Below are 18,530 nucleotides of genomic sequence, written 5' to 3' on the forward strand. Positions count from 1 at the left end.
CCCCTAGGGACCTCATTTTGAGGCCCTCTGATTCCACCGCACTAGTCTCCGATGTCGCCCCCTCTCCATTTCACACTTGGGTCCCCTGCATAGACACACTCTTCCCCCATTGGCTCTTCTTGGCTCAGCCGACAGCACTAAACGGGAAATTGACACAGAACACAAAAACCATGAAAGCAGCCGGGCTCACAAAGTGCAGGGGTCACCCCCAGCCTCCCCGAGCCTGTCCCTTCCAGCATTGTCATAAGCCACGAGGCTCAGGACTATTGGCAGGCTTGCTTGACCCTCTGCCTTCCCTATTCTTTCTTTGTAAAAATCCTCTTATTAGTCACATATTGGACCTCCCAGAAAGATTCTCTATGTCTCTCATCTTTTCTCTTATGTTTTCTGTCTCTTTCATTAGGCTCTATGTTCTGGAAGATTCTCTTGATTTCTTTCTTTCTGGCTTTCAATTCATTTTGTTCACTGTGTCCCCATAGTTTTAATTTCCACGGGCGCTTCTTTTCTCTCTAATTGCCTATGGATGCAATAGCTTCTGTGGAAAGCTTTCCTCTTCTTTTTCTTTTTCTTTTTTTTTTTTTTTTTAGATTTTGGTACTCAGAATTGAACTCAGGGGCACTTGACCACTGAGCCCCATCCCTAGCCCTATTTTGTATTTTATTACAGACAGGGTCTCACTGAGTGGCTTAGGGCCTCACTTTTGCTGAGGCTGGCTTTGAAGTCACGATCCTCCTGCCTCAGCCTCCTGAGCTGCTGGGATTACAGGCATGCACCACTGGGTCTGGCTTCTTCTTCTTCTTCTTTTTAAAGTTTTTTTCTGCTCCTGAAATTATTTCTGTTTCCTCGAGGATCCATTTTTCTGTTGATTCCCTTTGGTTTTGCCTTTTATGTTGTAGGCTTTCTTGAGATGACCAAGCATGGTGGTCGCACCTTCCCACAGAGCGAGAGGGACCTGGAGGTGAATTATAAGATGTGTGCCTGGGAAGGGTTGTGAGCAACGATCTCCCAAATTATGGATTCCGGCAGACCCTCTTTTAAAGCACTACTGTACACACAAACTGCGGCAGTTGTCCTCAGAAATTGTGTTCCCCTTAGGCCGGGCACAGTGGTGCACACCTATAATCTCAGGTATTTGGGAGGACTCAGGAGGCTGAGTGAGGCAGAAGGGTTGAAAGTTCAAATCCAATGGGAACATTTAGTGAGATCCTCTCTTGAAATTAAATATAAAAAAGGCTGACCGTGTAGCTCAGTAATAGATTGCTTTTGGCTCTATAGGATGTTTTATTCACAGAATGAGTGGAGGAATATATAAAAACCAGGCGTGGTGGCACATGCCTGTAATCCCAGAAGCTCAGGAGGCTGAGGCAGGAGGATCAAGAGTTCAAAGCCAGCCTCAGCAATTTAGCAAGACCCTAAGCAACTTAGTGAGACCCTGTCTCTAAATAAAATAGAAAAAGGGCTGGGGATGGGGCTCAGTGGTAGATTTCTCCTAGGTTAATCCTTAGTACCACATACACACATATACACACACACACAAAAAAAAAATAAATAAATAAAAAGAAAGAAAGAAAGAAAAAGAAAAGGAGAAAATATGTTCTAGTTCTTGGTACCAGGGATTGAACCCAGGGACACTTAACCACCGAGCTACATCTCCTGCCCTTTTTATTTTTTATTTTGAGACAAGGTCTCACTAAATTGCTTAGGGCCTCTCTAATTTGCTGAGGCTAGCCTTGAATTTGCCATCCTCCTGACTCAGCCTCCCAAGTTGCTGGTATTACAGGCATGTGCCACCACGCCCAACTGTTCCTATTCTTTTAAAAAGGGTCTTCCAGATTTTTCACTGTTACAAATATTGGGAAGAACAGGCTTCAATTCCAATATCAACTGTAGAAGCCAAGAAGCTTGTTGGGGCTGAGGCCCCTGCCCTTCATCTCAGCTGCTGGGGAGGTTGAAACAGGAGGATTGCATGTTCAAAACCAGCCTCGGTACCGTCTCAAAAGAAACAATAAAATTTAAAGAAAAACGGTGCTGGGGATGTGGCTCAGAGGGTAGAGCATCCCTGGGCTCAATCCCCAGTTTCAAAAATAAAAAAAGACACTAAGACACTTGCCCGTGGCTCTACCCCCCTCCCCCCCCCGCACCCCACAGGTGGGGATGGTAGTGGGGTGGCCACTAAAGCCGTCTAGAGCCCCCTCAGTCTGCTCAGTTTCCAGCCACATGCCCTCTGGGTACCCCTGCCGTTTCAGCCCGAGCCTCTCTCTTCTGTCTCCTGGCCTGGGAGGACCCAGCTGGGGCTCTGTCTGCTCTGTGTCACCTGTCACCACCTTTCTTTCTGCTCTCTGTCTCCCAGCGATGTGTTGAAATCTCTCATCTGCTGACACCCCCACTTCCTTAATGCGGGTTTATACCTTTTTTTTTGTTCCTTCAGGATCCTATGAAAGGGACCTGGGCAGCAGGGGCGGCTAGTGGGCTGCGCCTGGGTCTGTTAAATAGATAACAGGGCGACTCTGTGCGCAGGGTCTGCTCCACAAATGTCCCGTTCAAACGCTGGAAATGCTCACGCCCTATTGTTGTGTCTCAGGGGGTGTGGGGGGAGATGTGGAGGTCAGTGGGACAGCCAGGTCTCAGAGCAAGAGGAGAGGGACTGCGGCATGCAGGGTGTGGTGTCTTTCAGCGACTTCACTGTCCCTTAGCTGGAGTTTCTCCTCTTCAAACATTTATTATTGAAAATGGATTTTAATTGCATTAATAATACATGAATACATTCCGTGTTAAAAAAAAAAACAAACCCATAAAACATTGAAACAATCTCATACCCATTCCAATCCCTTGTGTCCTTCGATCTTAGCTCAGGTCCCAGAGGCAGGTGTTGACATCAGGAGGGGCAAGTTGTTTTATTTGGGAGGAGGCACCAGGACCGAGGAGCAGGAGTGAGCTGGAGAAGGCTTGGGAGGCTGAGGCAGGAGGATCGAAAGCCATACCCAAGTCACCTTCGAATGTGATACCATTTCAGCCCTGGGATGGTGTTTTGTTGATTGAGACAGTTGACTTAAAAGTAGGGAAATTATCCCGGTAGTCCTCATCTTATCTCAGGAGTCCTGTATTTATTTTTATTTTTATTTATTTTTATTATTTTTTTAAGTTGTTGATGGATCTTTATTTTATGGATTTGTATGTGGTGCTGAGAATCGAACCCTGTGCCTCACACATGCTAGGCAAGCGCACTACCACTGAGCCACAACCCCAGCCCCTTATTTTTATTTTTTAAATAAATTTTTTTTTTCTTTCCAGGCACAGTGACACAGGCCTGTAATCCCAGTGACTCAGGAGGCCGAAACAGTAGTATCCCAAGTTTGAGTCCAGTCTGCGCAACTTAGTGAGGCCCTGTCTCAAAATAAGAAACAAAAAGGGCTCAGTGGTAGAGCACGCCTGAGTTCGATTCTCAGTACTCCCCCAAAATACATTCCTTTTTTTTTTTCTTTTTTTGCAGTGCTGGGGATCGAACCCATATTCTTGAGAGACAGCCACTCTAGCATTGAGCTTAACATTTGAAGTTTTTAATTTTTTATGAACACATATGAATTGTACACATGAATGGGCTCATGTGTGGTATTTCCACACATGCGTATAAAATGCATGGATCAAATCCAGTCCCCCCACCCTCCCCATGTGACTTTCCCAACCTCTAGCAATCACTATTTTACATTCAAGTTGACTTTTTAATTTATTTATTTTATTTTTTGGTACCAGAGATGGAACCCAGGGGCACTTAAGCACTGAGCTACATCCTCAGCCCCTTTTATTTTTTAATTTTGAGACAGGGTCTCACTGAGTTGCTTAGGGCCTCACTAAATTGCTGAGGCTGGCTTTGAACTTGTGATCCTCCTGCCTCAGCCTCCCAAGATGCTGGAATTACAGGCATGCACCACCGCACTTGGCCATGTGGACTTTATTTTTAGTTTTTACATTTGAGAAAGAACAGGCAGTATTTGTCTTTCTGTGTCTGGTTTATTTTGCTTAAGATAATGTCCTCCAGTTCTATCCAGTTTGCTGCAAAAGACAGAATTTTATTCTTCTTAATGGCAGAATAATATTCCATTGTGTATACAGACCACATATTTTTATTCACTCATGTGTTTGATGGGCTCCAAGATAGACTTCATATCTTAGCTATTGTGCTTAGTCTTGCAGTAAACTTGGTGTCTCCTTGATATACTGATTTCATTTCCTTTGGATTTATATACAGGAGTGAAAATAGCTGGATCATATGGTACTTATATTTTTAGTTTTCTGAGGAAACTACAGGAGCCCTTTATTTATTTATTTATTTATGGTAGCGGGGTTTGAACGAAGGGGCACTTAACTACTAAGCCACAGCCCAGCCTTTTTTATTTTTCATTTTCTTGCTAAATTGCTTAGTGCCTCAGCAAATTGCTGAGGCTGGCTTTGAACTCATGATCCTCTTGCCTCAGCCTCCCAAATTGCTGGGATTACAGGCGTGTGCCACTGCGCCCACGTTTTATTTTTTATTATTATTTTAATAACTTGTTTTGTGATGCTGGGGTTTGAATTTAGGGATCCTCTACCCCTGAGCTACATCTCCAGCTCTTTCTATTTTTTAAAATACTTTTTTAGTTGTAGGTGGACACAATATCTTTATTTCTTTATTTTGATGTGGTGCTGAGGATCAAACCTGGTGCCTCACATGTTTGAGGCAAGCGCTCTGCCACTGAGCCCCAGCCCCAGCCCGACTTCAGGAGACTTTTAAAAGAAAATTGCTAAGTGCGGTGGCACATGCCTGTAATCCCAGTGAACTGGGGAGGCTAAAGCAAGAGGATGGCAAATTTGAGGCCAACTTGGCCAATTTATTGAGATCCTGTCTCAAAATAAAAAAAGAACTGGGCTAAAAAGAAAACCAAAAATATAAGTTGGATCTGGGGACGTAGCTCAGCGGTAAAGTGCCCCTGGGTTTAATTCCTACTACCAAAAAATATAAATAAATAAAAATAGAAATTTTCTCTGGCTATTGGCAGAGGAGGAAGGCAGGAGGTCAGAGAGCTTGGAAGCAATAGAATTAAAAGTGCCTTCCCTGGTTGGAATGTGAATTTTGGCAATAACGTGAACAAACTTGGAAGTGAGTTCTTCCCAAACCCTCTAGATGAAAACCTCTCCTGACACCTTGACTTTGGTCTTGTAATAGCCAGCACAGACAATCAAGTTCACCTGGGCTTCTTGACCTCTAGGACTGGGGGATAATAAATGGGTGGAATTTCAAGCTGCTGGTTCGTGTCATTTGTTACACAGTAATAGAAAACCAAGGAGCTACGCACATGGTCTTGTGGGAAGTGAGTGTGAATTTTGCTTTTGGTGCTGGGGATGGAACCCAGGGTCGCTGTACCACTGAGCCACATCACCAGCCCTTTTAATTTTTTATTTGGAGACAGGGTCTCAATAAGTTGCCCAGGCTGAACTTGAACCTGCCGTCCTTCTGTCTCAACCTCTGGAGTTGCTGAGATTACAGGCCCACATCACCATGCTGGCCTAAAATAACATTTCCAACTACAGCTGCGTGCTTCTCAGTATCTGCGTGGAGAGAATTACTGGTCCTCCAGTCTCTTCACTGGTGACCTCCGTTTGCCCTCTCTCCTCCACAGTCTGTTCTGATTACAGCTTCCAGAAGGATCCCCTAAAACCCAAGTCACATCCTGTCTGTGAAGAATGTTCCAGAACATTTCTACATTATCTGAGACAGCCTAGGGGCCACTTAACCACTAAGCCACATCCCTAGCCCTTTTAAAAAATATTTTTATTTAGAGACAGGGTCTCGCTAAGTTGCTGAGGCTGGCCTTGAACTTTTGATCCTCCTGCCTCAGCCTCCCAAGCTGCCAGGATTACAGGCATGCGCCATGATGCCTGGCTCCCTTGGGGATTTTGCTGTTCCTCCTGCTATTATGCTGTTCCGTCTCCTGCTCTGTCTATTGATCTGCAGGGATCCCTCCTGTACCTCTGTAAGGTCTTAGTTGAAGTGTCAACTTCTCAGTAAGTCCCTGTCACTTTTCTGAATCCTGTCCCCTTCCCCAAGCCTCCAGTGCCAGCATTCACTATTTGCCTCCCTGTTCCATGTCCCCTTCCCACCGACCACCATGATACCTTCTATAGGTCTGGCCTATTTATTTGTTTGCTATTTTTCTCCCCCACACGGATGTAAGCTCCGTGGCTCTGGGGATTTAAAAAAAAAAAAAATCTGTTTTGCTCACTACAGTTTCCTAGGGCCTAGAACAGCAAGTGACATATAGCAAGTGCTTTGTGATTATTCATTGCATAATGAACGGCTGAGCTGCAGCCGGCCTGCAAGGATTAAAGGAGCCCATGCCTGCGAGAGGCCCGGAGTGGGGGCACCGTGGCCTGATTTTCAGAGGGGATGGCCTCAGGCTCATGCCTGCCTTGGCCTGGGGAGCTCGTTTCTCTCCCAGGACCCCTTGCGGTTTGAACGCCAGTGGCAATGCTGTCAGGACAGCCCTCCGTGGGCTCCAGCTTCTGCTGGATTTTCAATACTTGATTTCCCCCCACGGACAGAGCACGAATCATTTAAAATCATTCACGAGAGAGTCTCGGCTGTGCGTTCTGCAGGCAGCCTTGCTGGCCATGAGAGTCTGGGAGGGTTTGGGGGGCCATCAAGGGAAGGCGAACAGCAGGGAGAAGCTGACAGAACCGTTTTCCCTCTCTGCTGCTCACCTTCCCTTGATGGGCCATGTTTTCCTAAGGCCTGGGTCTCCGCAGCTGCCATGTGGAACCACTTGGGTGATCCAGCCTCGCTTAAGATCTGACGCAGGCTAGACTTTAGCTCCCCTAGGAACCAATATGGTTAGGTCCACCCCCACCCCAAACTTTCCAGGCCAGGAAATCACTCTCCTGAGGCTGAGCCCTGAGTCCTGGGCCTGCCCAAGATCCTGGCTGAGAGCCACAGCCTGGGCCTAGTGACAGGCCTTCATCCTGCCCCCAACGGGGCTCCCAGCAGCCCACCCATGAAAAAGCCATGTGCTGCCCCCTTTGCTTTCCAGCCTCGGATTCAGAGGGCTGTGGGGTAGCCCCTGGGGTTCATTTCTGTCTTCCCGTGTCCCCCACCCCCAGACCTCTACTAGTGGTTCAATCTGAGGGATTGGAGCGTTGCCACGAGGTACCTCTGCCCCTGCGCGTGGCTTGCTCTGACCTGCCCCTTGTAGCAGACACTCTGGGTGCCCCACCTGCCTGCCTGAGCCTGGCCTCAGGGCTCAGGAGACCACTTCTGTAAACACCCGTGGCTGCCACAGGGCGTTTTCTGTGGCTTAGTCTTCTTGCACAAAGGGCAGGCCGCCAGAATGAAAACCATCGGTGGCAGAGGCCTTGTCTCTTGGTTGGGGAAAACTGAGTTCCCCACTGTCTCCCAGAGGTCCCCGGTAGGACTGGGCCCCAGGGCCCACACTAACAGCTGCCTTGATTGCGTAAGCTTTAGCAGGTCCCCTCCCTTCTCGTTCCTTCCGTATGGCTTCCCCTCCTGGCGTCCTTCTCTGACTGTGGCACAAAATGACGGCAGCAGATTCTTTGAGGCACGTTGTTGTTGTTGTTGTTATTATTATTATTTTAGGTTGTTGTTATTGATTGAACTATGTACTCCCAAAAGATATGTTGAGGTCCTCACCCGTGGTACCTGTAAGTGTGACCTTGTTTGGAAATAGGGTCCCTTAAATGCAATGACTGGTATCTCCCTTCTTTGTTTCTTTTTTTGGTACCAAGGATTGAACCCAGAGGCCCTTAATCACTGAGCTACATCCACAGCCCTTTCTGTATTTTTTTATTTACAGACAGGGTCTTGTTGAGTCACTTAGTGCCTCACTAAGTTGCTGAGCTGGCCTTGAACTTCGAAATCCTCCTGCTTCAGCCTCTGGACCTGCTGAGATTACAGGTGTGCCCCACTGCACCCAGCTGTGACTGGTATCTTTCTAAGAACACATCTGGACATGGAGACACTCAGGAGAGGGCCTTGTGAAGATGCAGAGACAGACACACAGACGTGCCATGTGAATACCCGGCAGAGGTGGAGGCCTGGGTGATGTAGCAGACACTAAGGAATGGCAAGGACGGCCGGAGATCACCAGAGGCCAGAATGAGCCACCACAAAGAAACCAACCCTGCCGGCACCTTGAATTTGGACATCTGGCCTCCAGAACTGCGAGAGCATGAATTTCTATGGTTCAAAGTCACCTAGGCTGTGGCAATCTGTTATGGCAGCCCTAGGAAAGGAGCAAGGTGTCCTCCACCCCTTAGAATCTAGGCTGGGCCTGGAACGCCTTTGACCAGTAGCAGATGGTGCCAGGGTGCTGTGCCAGGTCTGGCCTAGATCTTAAGAGGCCTGGCAGCTTCTGCTCTGTCTTGGAACCCAGTCGCTGTGCTCGGGGGGGAGTCCAAGCCACCACATTGCATGGGGAGGCCCTTGCAGGGGAGCATCGGGCCTCAGTTGAGCTGCCAGGCAACAGCCTGGGCTGAATTGCTGGCTCCTCACGAAATAGGTCTTCAAGCTCCGGTCAAGCTGCCCCAGCTGATGCCCAAATTATAAAATTATGAGCAAATAAGTGTTTATGTTAATCACCAAGTATTGGGGTGCTCCCTTGCCCAGCCATAGATAACTGAAGCATACATCAACTTCTTGCACTAGAATCTTTTTTTCTTTTTATACCAGGGATTGAACTCAGGGGTGCTTAACCCACTGAGCCACATCCCCAGCCCTTTTTATTTTTTTTTTTAATTTTTATTTTTTTTAAAGAAAGAATGAGAGAGGGAGAGAGAGAGAGAGAGAGAGAGAGAGAGAGAGAGAAAGAGAGAATTTTAATATTTATTTTATAGTTATCGACGGACACAACATCTTTGTTGGTTTGTTGGTATGTGGTGCTGAGGATCGAACCCGGGCCACACGCATGCCAGGCGAGCGCGCTACCGCTTGAGCCACATCCCCAGCCCCCCCAGCCATTTTTATATTTTATTTTGAGATGGGATCTCAAAATAAGTTGCTTACGGCCTTGCTAAGTTGCTGAGGCTGGCTTTGAACTGATGATCCTCCTGCCTCAGCCTCCCGAGTTGCTGGGATTATAGGTGTGCACCACCGCAGCCAGCCAGGAATTCTTGTCTTAAAGTCTATCTGGGTAAGCCTCTGCAGAACATTTTCTGCTGTGGTTTGAATGCTTTTGTCCCTTCAAAGTCATATGGAGCAGGCACAGTAGCACACACCTAATCCCTGTGAATTGGGAGGCTGAAGCAGGAGGATCACAAGTTCAAAGCCAACCTCAGCAACTTAGCAAGGACCCTGTCTCTAAATAAAAAGGGCTGGGGAGTGGTTCAGTGGTTAAATGCTCCTGGGTTCAATCCCCAGTACCAAAAAAAAAAAAAAAAAAGAAAGAAAGAAAAAAAGAAAGAAAGAAAAAGTCATATTGAATCTGAATCCCCAGTGCAACATTATAGGGAGGTGAGGCCTAATGGAAAGAGTTTAGGTCATGTGGGCTCCATCCTCATGAATGTATTAGTGCCCTATCAGAAAGGCTCAAGGGTGGGGGGGGAGACTCAAGTAGGGGGCAAAGCCTGGTGCACATGTCTATAATCCCAGCAGTTTAGAAGGCTGAGGCAGGAGAATCCCAAGTTCAAGATCAGCCTTAGCAACTTAGCAAGGCCCTAAGCAACTTACTTATGGAGACCCTGTCTCTAAATAAAAAACAAAAAAGGCTGGGGATGTGGCTTAGTGGTTAAGAACTCTCCGGTTCAATCCCTAATACCAACAAAGCAAAACAAAACAAACCCAGCTCAAGGAATGGTTTTGCTCTTCTATCATCTGAGAACAGAATTGTCCCTCTCTTGTTCTTCTTCCTTCTGCCATGTGATGATGCAGCCAGAAAGCCCTCATCAGATGCTGGCACCTTGATCTTGGCTTTCCCAGTCTCCAGGCAGGGAGGAATAAACTTGTGTTCTTTGTAGTTACCCAGTGTGTGGCATTCCATTGTAGCAACACAAAAATGGGCTAAGATAGCTTCCATGTTCCTTCTTGTAGATTGAACCCCACTTCCAACTCATCCTGGTTCTATGCCACCCCACTTTTCCAGGCTTGGCCCCTCTGGAAAACTTTCCTGCCCTTCGTTACCTATATCCTGACTCATGGCTGCCATGCCTCACTCAATGTCCCATGTGGGTCTCTTCTAGAGGTAAGACTGGGACTGGGTGCTAATAGGCACCCTGTCCTCAGTCTTCCATGCCGCCCTCCAAGAGCCAGCCTCCACATTATGGTCAGGGTAGCTAGTTCCCACCCATTGTCCATCTCCCTGGGTGGTGAATCTATTTCCAGGATGGACTTGTGGCTCAGTTCGGAACAATGAGAAGATAGATCTTCTGGGGGCTTCTGGGAAATACTGGCTGGCTCCAGGAAAGGTGCTCTGGGTCTAACCTGCCTTTTCTTCCTTTGAACTCGTGTCTGCTCAGATGTATCTCCGAGGATGGCCCTGAGCACCTCATGACCTCCAAAGACACCAACCAGTCTTAGCCAGAGGTTGATCTGGGAAAATTCGTTACCTGGAGCTAGCTTCCCCACGACCCTGCACTCCTTGTTATTGATATCGTCAGTTTTCTTAGTGCATAAGCTAGTATTTTTCCAGTAGTGGGTCAGAACCCATTAGTGGACCATAAAAATCAATTATGTGGGTCACGGCCACCAGTGAGATGATTGAGCTAGAATAGAGAAGAAGAGAATGGAGGATTGCAGAGTGCGTCACAAGGAGTAGCGCTTTGTGAACCTTTTGTGAGGTGTGTGTGTGTGTGTGTGTGTGTGTGCAAAGTTTCATACTATGACTCAAGGTCAAAGAGTTCTATTTTTTTGGGGGGGGGAGGGTACCAGGGATTGAACCAAGGACCTTAACTACAGAGCTACATCTGTAGTCCCCTCTCCCCTTTTTCTGGTACAGGGGATTGAACTCAGGGGCACTTGACCACTGAGTCCCATCCTCAGCCCTATTTTGTAGTTTATTTAGAGACAGGGTCTCACTGAGTTGCTTAGGGCCTTGGTAAATTGCTGAGGCTGGCTTTGAACTCAAGATCCTCCTGCCTCAGCCTCCTCTGGAGCTGCTGGGATTACAAGCAGGCACCATTGTACGCGGCTCTTTGTAGATGCTGAACTTCTCTCCAGGCTCATGGTTGGCCTGGCCCTCCGCATTCCCTCCATCCCACACCCTTCCCAACTCACCTCTCTCCCACCAGGCAGCCACGCCAGCCCTCTGCTCAGAGCTGCCCCTTTATCCTGGTCAGCCCAGGGTCCTTTCTTGCCAATCTGAGAGGGACCCCAGAGGTGTACTTCATAAACCGATTTGGTATAGGCTCGTCTTTCAGGTCACATGTGTTGCTCAAGGAGGATGCAAGGGCACTTGAGTGTCATTTCATTGCTAGCAAGGTGACATGAGCGATCCTTTTTGCCTCCTAAGGTCTGAGAGGTATGGCAATAATACCAGTGATTGTGAGAAAATAATAATGGTACCTCTGAGCAGCCACCAAGCACGGTGCAGGACTGATCAGCCAGCCCTGGCTGAGGGCTCTGTATGGAGGTACTTCATGACAGTCACATAACATCCAGTCAAAGTGGGTCCCGTTAGCATAGCTTAACAGACAGGGCTACTGAGGCACAGGAAGGAGGTGCCACTTTTCCCAGGTCACACAGCTGGGAAGAGGCTGACAGCAGGAAGGAGAGGGGGAGTCTGGGAAAAAGCCCAGTTTTTTTTTTTTTTTTGTACCAGGGATTGAACTCAGGGGTACTTAATCACTGAGCCACATCCCCAGCCCTTCTTAATATTTATTTATTTCTCTCTCTCTCTATTTATTTATTTTGGGTATCAAGGATTGAACCCAGGGGTGCTTAACCACTGAGCCCCATCCCCAGCCCTATTTTGTATTTTATTTAGAGACAGGGTCTCACTGAGTTGCTTAGGGCCTCACTTTTGCTGAGGCTGGCTTTGAACTCGCGATCCTCCTGCCTCAGCCTCCTGAGCTACTGGGATTAGAGGTATGCACCACTGCTCCCTGCAAAAGCCCAGGTTTGATGTCATTCCTCTCCCTCCTTAGGTGACCTTCCTTGCATGCTCTTCTGGATCCTCCTGAAAGTGGGGAGCCCGCCCTGGCATCCCCGCCTTCTCTCGCCTGGCCTGGGCTGCCCCTCCTCAGGCGAGCTGGCTGTTGCTGGAGGCGATGTGATTAAAGTTGGTCCCTGCAGAGAGGGCCTGTATTGAAGAATTGAAGGCTCGAAGCAAGGAGAATGTTCATAATGTTTATGGGGATCTTTGCTGCTCAGGCTTATTTCCAAGGCCCCGCGCTTGGGCGACGGTGGAAATATTAGACCGCACAGCCAAACCTGCGGGGTTGTCAATTCAGAAATGGAAAGACGAAAATGAGAATGAAAAGAAAACCCCATCTCCAGCAAATGTTAGCCATCAATGGACGATCGGGTACGGGGGATGCTTTCTGTGCCAATTCCAAACGAAAGAAACGTGCGTCTTTGGGAGCAGGAGGCTCTCGGTCCCACTTTTAATTGCACCTGGAAAGGGGCTTAATATCTCCGCCAATTTCTCCATCATCTTTTGCAAATCTTGGGCTGCTCAGGTCCCCGGGGGGTTTGTGTAATAAAACGGGATGGTTAAAGGGCACGTTTCTGCATTAACGAATCTTTCTGCACTGGCAAGGCCTGAGCATTATGTAAATGTTTACTGTAATTAAGAGATGAAGTTGTCACGGTGCAGTATTTTGGTAGCTGGTTTGGAGTTCCTGCCGAGAATAGTCACCCCTGAGAAGGAAGAGGAACAGACAGAAGGAAGGTGGAGATGGGGGGAAATGCGTGCACCACCCTAGTTACCCTGGGGATAATTGCCTGTTTTTTATGTCAGCCCTTTAGTCTGTGATATAAGTGAGAGCCGGGGCCACATGGGGGGGAAGGCAGGTCTGGCTCTGCCACATACACTTGCCTGCCAGGCACTTCTGCAGTGTGCCATCCACATTTATGTCGCTGCCTGGGCTTAAAGTAGGATTTTTCTTGCTTCATCCCATGGCTTGGATGATATGTGGAATTCTGGGACCCCTATGTTTTGCGTGTGTGTGTTTGGAAAGAAGGATGGTGGATGATTCTAGCATTAAAAAAATGGAGATGGCTGGGCATGGTGACACACCTCTGTAATCGCAGCAGCTCGAGAGGCTGAGACAGGAGGATCAAGAGTTCAAAGGCAGCCTCAGCAACTTAGTGAGGCCCTAAGCAACTCAGTGAGACCCTGTCTCTAAATGAAATACAAAATAGGGCTGGGGATGGGACTCAGTGGTCGAATGCCCCTGAGTTCTATCCCTGGTACCCCCCACTTCCAAAAAAAAGGGGGACATATTTTTCATGTAGTAAATACTCATCTTTCTAAAAATCAGCTTTATTGAGATCTAATTGATATACAATAAACCATATTTATTTATTTTTTGGTATCAGGGATTCAACCCAAGGGTGGTCAACCACTGAGCCACATCTCCAGCCTGTTTTTATTTTTTATTTAGAGACAGGATCTTGCTGAGTTGCTTAGGGCCTCACAAAGTTGCTGAGGCTGGCCTCAAACTTGCCATCCTCCTGCCTCAACCTCCCAAGCCACTGGGGTTACAGGCATGCACCACCACACCCAGCAATATTTAAAGTATGGAATTTGATAAGCTTCAATATGTGCACACACCCATGAAATCACCACAATCAAAACAGTGAACAAATCCATTGCCTCCCCAAATTTCCTTGTGTCTCCTCGGAATCCCTCCAGCCTCTTCTCCCAACGCCCCCCCAAGCAACCACTGATCTGCTTTCCATCACTTAAAATAGTTTGCATTTTCTAGAATTTTAATATAAATGGGAATCATCTGGCATATTCTAGTGGTCCATTCCCTATTATCAGTAAGAAGAATCCCAGTGTAGGAATACATCGCCATTTATTTATCCATTCATGTTGGTGGACTTTGAGTTGTTTCTGGTTTGAGGCTATAATAAAGAAAGCTGCTATGAATATTCATGTAACACATTTGTGTGTGTATGATTGCGTTTCTCTTGGGTGAATACCTAGGAGTAGAATGGCTAGGTCGTGGGATCAATGTTCAGCTTGATAAACAAAAAAAAATTCACAAACTATCAAACTTCTTCTTTTCTTTTTTGGTATCCAGGATTAAACTCAGGGATGCTTAACTACTGAGCCACATCCCCAGCCCTATTTTGTATTTTATGTAGAGAGAGGGTCTCACTGAGTTGCTTAGGGCCTCACTTTTTTGCTGAGGCTGGCTTTGAACTCATAATCCTCCTGTCTCAGCCTCCTGAACTGCTGGGGTTACAGGCATGCGCCACCACACCTGGCATCTTTTTTATTTTATTTTGTAACAGGGTCTCGCTAAATTACTGAGGCTGACCTTGAACTTCTCATCCTCCTACTTCAGCCCTCCCAGTTGCTGGGATTGCAGGCTTGTGTCACTGCCCGCAGCTTGGTAGGGAACGGGTCCTTTTAAGAATGTCTGCCTTGAGCCAGTGCTAAGGTGAGGTCTGGTAGGTGTGGTTCAAGTCTAGGGAGGCGAGGCGGGACCTAGGCTGGTGCCAGCGCAGGTGAATCATTCAGTTTCCTGCATCCTGGAAAATTGTGCCTGGGGCATTTTTTCTAGGCTGCCCTTTGAAGTCTTAAAGATGAAAGCTTTGCAAGTCGTGGCCACTCCTATCCCCAATGGAGGTGGCAGCCTGCTGTTCGCAGGGAGGGGGAGGGGACTGCCGCTCTGGGGTCGGGTGGGGTCGGAGTAGGCTGAAGGTGGAATGGGGTGCGGGTAGGATACTGTTTTGGCTCTCCTTAGGTGGCCAAACCTCAGACCTTGCTACCTTCACCACCTTGATCTGAGGACGGCTCCCTCCGGTCTGCTGGCCTTGGAAAAATCTGAATTTGCTTTGACACCTCTGTGGTGGCCAAAGAGTTGACCCAGGCAACCGCAGCCCGGTGCCCCCAGATCAAGGGTTCTCACTTGGGGGCTGCACCCCCTGCCATGTGGCAGCGTTTGGAAATGGGTCCTTGGTGTTTTGTGTGGTCACAATGTCAGGGGACCATTCTGGGGTTAGTGAGCAGGCCAGTCCTGTGTAATAGAGGAGTGTCCCTTCCCAAATGCTAGTAGTGCCCCAGGTGGAGAAACAGGTTGGTTTTGATAGTTAAGAATTAGCCGATTGCTTAAGTGGTAGATATTCCTGTTCTCTCGATATCTTGACTTTATCCCAGGATGTCCTTCAGATCCCGGGATTTAGCTGAGGGCATTCACACCGCAGGGTGTGGGCTGGGGTTCGGTGGGGGGGACACTTGTCTTGCACGTGTGAGGCCCTGGGTTTGATCTTCAGCACCGCATACATAGAAATAAATAAGATAAAGGTATTGTGTCTGTCTACAACTAAAAAAAAAATTAAAAAAATACTGCCAGTTTATTTTTTTTAAATAAATAAATTAATTAATTAAAAAAAATACTGCCAGAATATCAACCCCACGCAAAATACTCTAGAGGAATAAACCTTTGCTATATGAAGGGTTGTACTTAACTCCTTGCCCCGTGTATCAAATGTTCTGGCACTTCAACCCAGAATATTGGCAATGTTTAGAGAATAGAGTTGATTTCAAAAGCAAGAAAAAAATTAGCCTTATTCCATTTGAATTTGTTGTTGTTGTTACCAGGGATTGAACTCAGGGGCACTTAACCACTGGGCCACATGCTCAGTCTTTTTTATATTTTATTTAGAGACAGGGTCTTGCTGAGTTGCTTAGCACCCCACTGTTGCGATCCTCCTGCCTCAGCCTCCCCGAGCCACTGGGATTATAGGCATGTGCCACCGCACCTGGCGAATTTACTTTTTTGAGAATTCATTTTGCATCTAAAATTTCAAAATCTAAACTACTGTTTTGGTCTTGGCATGGAGCTTTAGGGGGTGCTGGGTTGGGAGAGTCCTGGTCAGTTTGACCGGGTTAGGTCTAATGATGCGCGAAGAAGAGAGTTGCAGTTTTGTGACATTAAATATTAACCCTGGTATTAATAATGAAGGCTGCCGGTTCCTCTGGTGGTATTTCCAGGTCTCTCCCCATTCTGAAGGCTGCCAGGCCTCGGGGCTTTTCTCTGCCTGAGCCATGTGGCCGGAGCCTGGGAGGTCAGGAAAGGTAAAGAAAACAAGCCTGTGCTGTCACCCAGAGAGGCAAGATTGGTGGCCCGGGCCACTGCACTCACAACTCCTGGCTCGTTGTGTCTCCCCTCCCCCCACCGGAAATCGGTGGGGGTTGGAGAGAAAAGCAGGAGGTGGCTGGAGAAGGAGGGAGGGCCCGGGCTCTGAGAAGGGGTGCCAGGGTCCTCCTGGGAGTGCTCACATAACCTCCTCCCACCTCCCCAGTGGGGACCCCATTCCTGCTACCTTTCTGGGTCAGGAGACTTTCGGACATGGAAGAAGGTGGCAATAGCCACACAGACTTTGTCCACACAAGCCTGGGGCACACGGCTGCCGACTTTACAGACTTTGGTCAAGCAGGCCCAGGTCCTACACATCCTGTTCTCTCTGACCTTGACCTTGAGTGGCCACCTCCAGCTTCCCTGCATGCTCTAGTGTGTCCACACTGCTAGTTCCCAGAGCCCTTCGGCTCTGGCGGCCTGTGCACGAGGAAGGCTGGGGCAATCTTGAACTTCCATCCAGGGTGATGAGCTGGCCGAAGGGTGTCCTTGGAGCTTGAACATTAAACACTCAGTGTCCTCTTATGCAATAAAATACACAAGGAGCCCTGTGGGACACAGCCCTTCCCGTTCCCCTCTCCATTTAGGGATGGTCGCGCCTTCACTAACTTGTGGAAAACCAGGTTCTCACTCATCAACCTGTTCCTTCCCTCTCCCCAGGGGTGATGGTAAAGAATGGGGAAGAAAAACAGAAGTCAAGAAGGAGATGGGCGTTGAAATCTGAATTTGACCTTGGCGCATTTAACTATGGTCCTTGGAGCGAGGCACAATGGCCCATGCCTGTAATCCCAGAGACTGGGAGGGTGGGGAGGCTGAGGCAAGAGGATCGAAAGTTGGAGGCCAGCAATGAGAGAGAGACCCTGTGGCAAAATAAAATATAAGAAAAGGACTGGGGGGCTGGGGATGTGGCTCAAGCGGTAGCGCGCTCGCCTGGCATGCATGCGGCCCGGGTTCGATCCTCAGCACCACAAACCAACAAAGATGTTGTGTCCGCCTAGAACTAAAAAATAAATGTTAAAAATTCTCTCTCTCCTCTCTCACTCTCTCTTTAAAAAAAAAAAAAAAGGACTGGGGGTGTAGCTCAGTGGCAAAGTGGTCCTGGGTTCCAACTCCAGTACCAAATAAATAAATATGGGGGTTTGCAGAGAGTCACGAGGGATCCAGTCCACTTTAAAGCAGGGACCAGAGTTTTATTTATTTATTTATTTATTTATTTATTTAGTACCAGGGATTGAACCCAGGGTGCTTAACCACTGAGCCACATCCTCAGCCCTATTTTGTATTTTATTTAGACACAGGGTCTCACTGAGTTGCTTAGGGCCTTTCTAAGTGGCTGAGGCTGGCCTCTAACTTCTGTTCCTCCTGCCTCAGCCTCTCAAAATGCTGGGATCACAGGTGTGCGCCACCACACAGGGCAGGGACTAGAGTTTTAGGTGAATGTCTCAACTTAACTCTGGTACCTTGTTCTGAGGAGGGAAAAACGCTTGGAGAAGACATTTGTATACTCTGAGGAATAGAGTCATTTTTTTTTTCTGAGGAAACTGGTCCTGCACAGAAACCCTCCAGTGATTCTGAGCGCTTGCAGGGAGCTGAGGCTCTGGCCAAGGACCTCTGGGCTCAGTGGGCTTTTCTTCCCAGTCAGCGGCCCAGTCAGTCGGTTCCTGCCTGACTTTGCCCAGAGATTGGGCAACCGGCTGAAATGAAAGGGGAGTTGGGCCGGAGCTCCATCAACAGTGGTAATTAATGGGGCTTGTGGTCGCCTTCCGCCTCTCATTTGAGGCCATGCAGGTGCCCCACAGACATTAATTAATTAGGCCTCCCTCGCCTCCTGTGGGGTTTGGACAGATGTCTGATCCAGGGGCAGTGCCTTCCTGATGCTTCGGTTGGACAGTGGAGGAGAGCACCCTGCCACCTGACCTGTCACTTCCAGGGAGGCCTGGGCAGGTGGGGATTCCATCATGAGCAGCAGGTCTGGGGCTTCTCTGAAAACAGTCTTGTTTTCTTTCCCAAGCTGAATCTTCATTGCCAAGGCCTTTCCTGTGGAGGGCTCCATCTAGGCCCTGTCCAGGGACTGCTCACTGGCTTGGGGATCAGAATGGAGATCCCTGCCTCCCCAGTCAGCCATTCCCTCCCGTGGCGGGAGCAGGAGCGTGGAGTATGGAGTCCCTTCTTGGAGTGGAAAGCCACTAGAGGGAACGGAAAGGTGATTTTTGCAAGCAAAAAAAAGTGAATGAGGA

This window comes from Ictidomys tridecemlineatus, chromosome X, assembly GCF_052094955.1.
Source record: "Ictidomys tridecemlineatus isolate mIctTri1 chromosome X, mIctTri1.hap1, whole genome shotgun sequence".
Taxonomy (NCBI): domain Eukaryota; kingdom Metazoa; phylum Chordata; class Mammalia; order Rodentia; family Sciuridae; genus Ictidomys; species Ictidomys tridecemlineatus.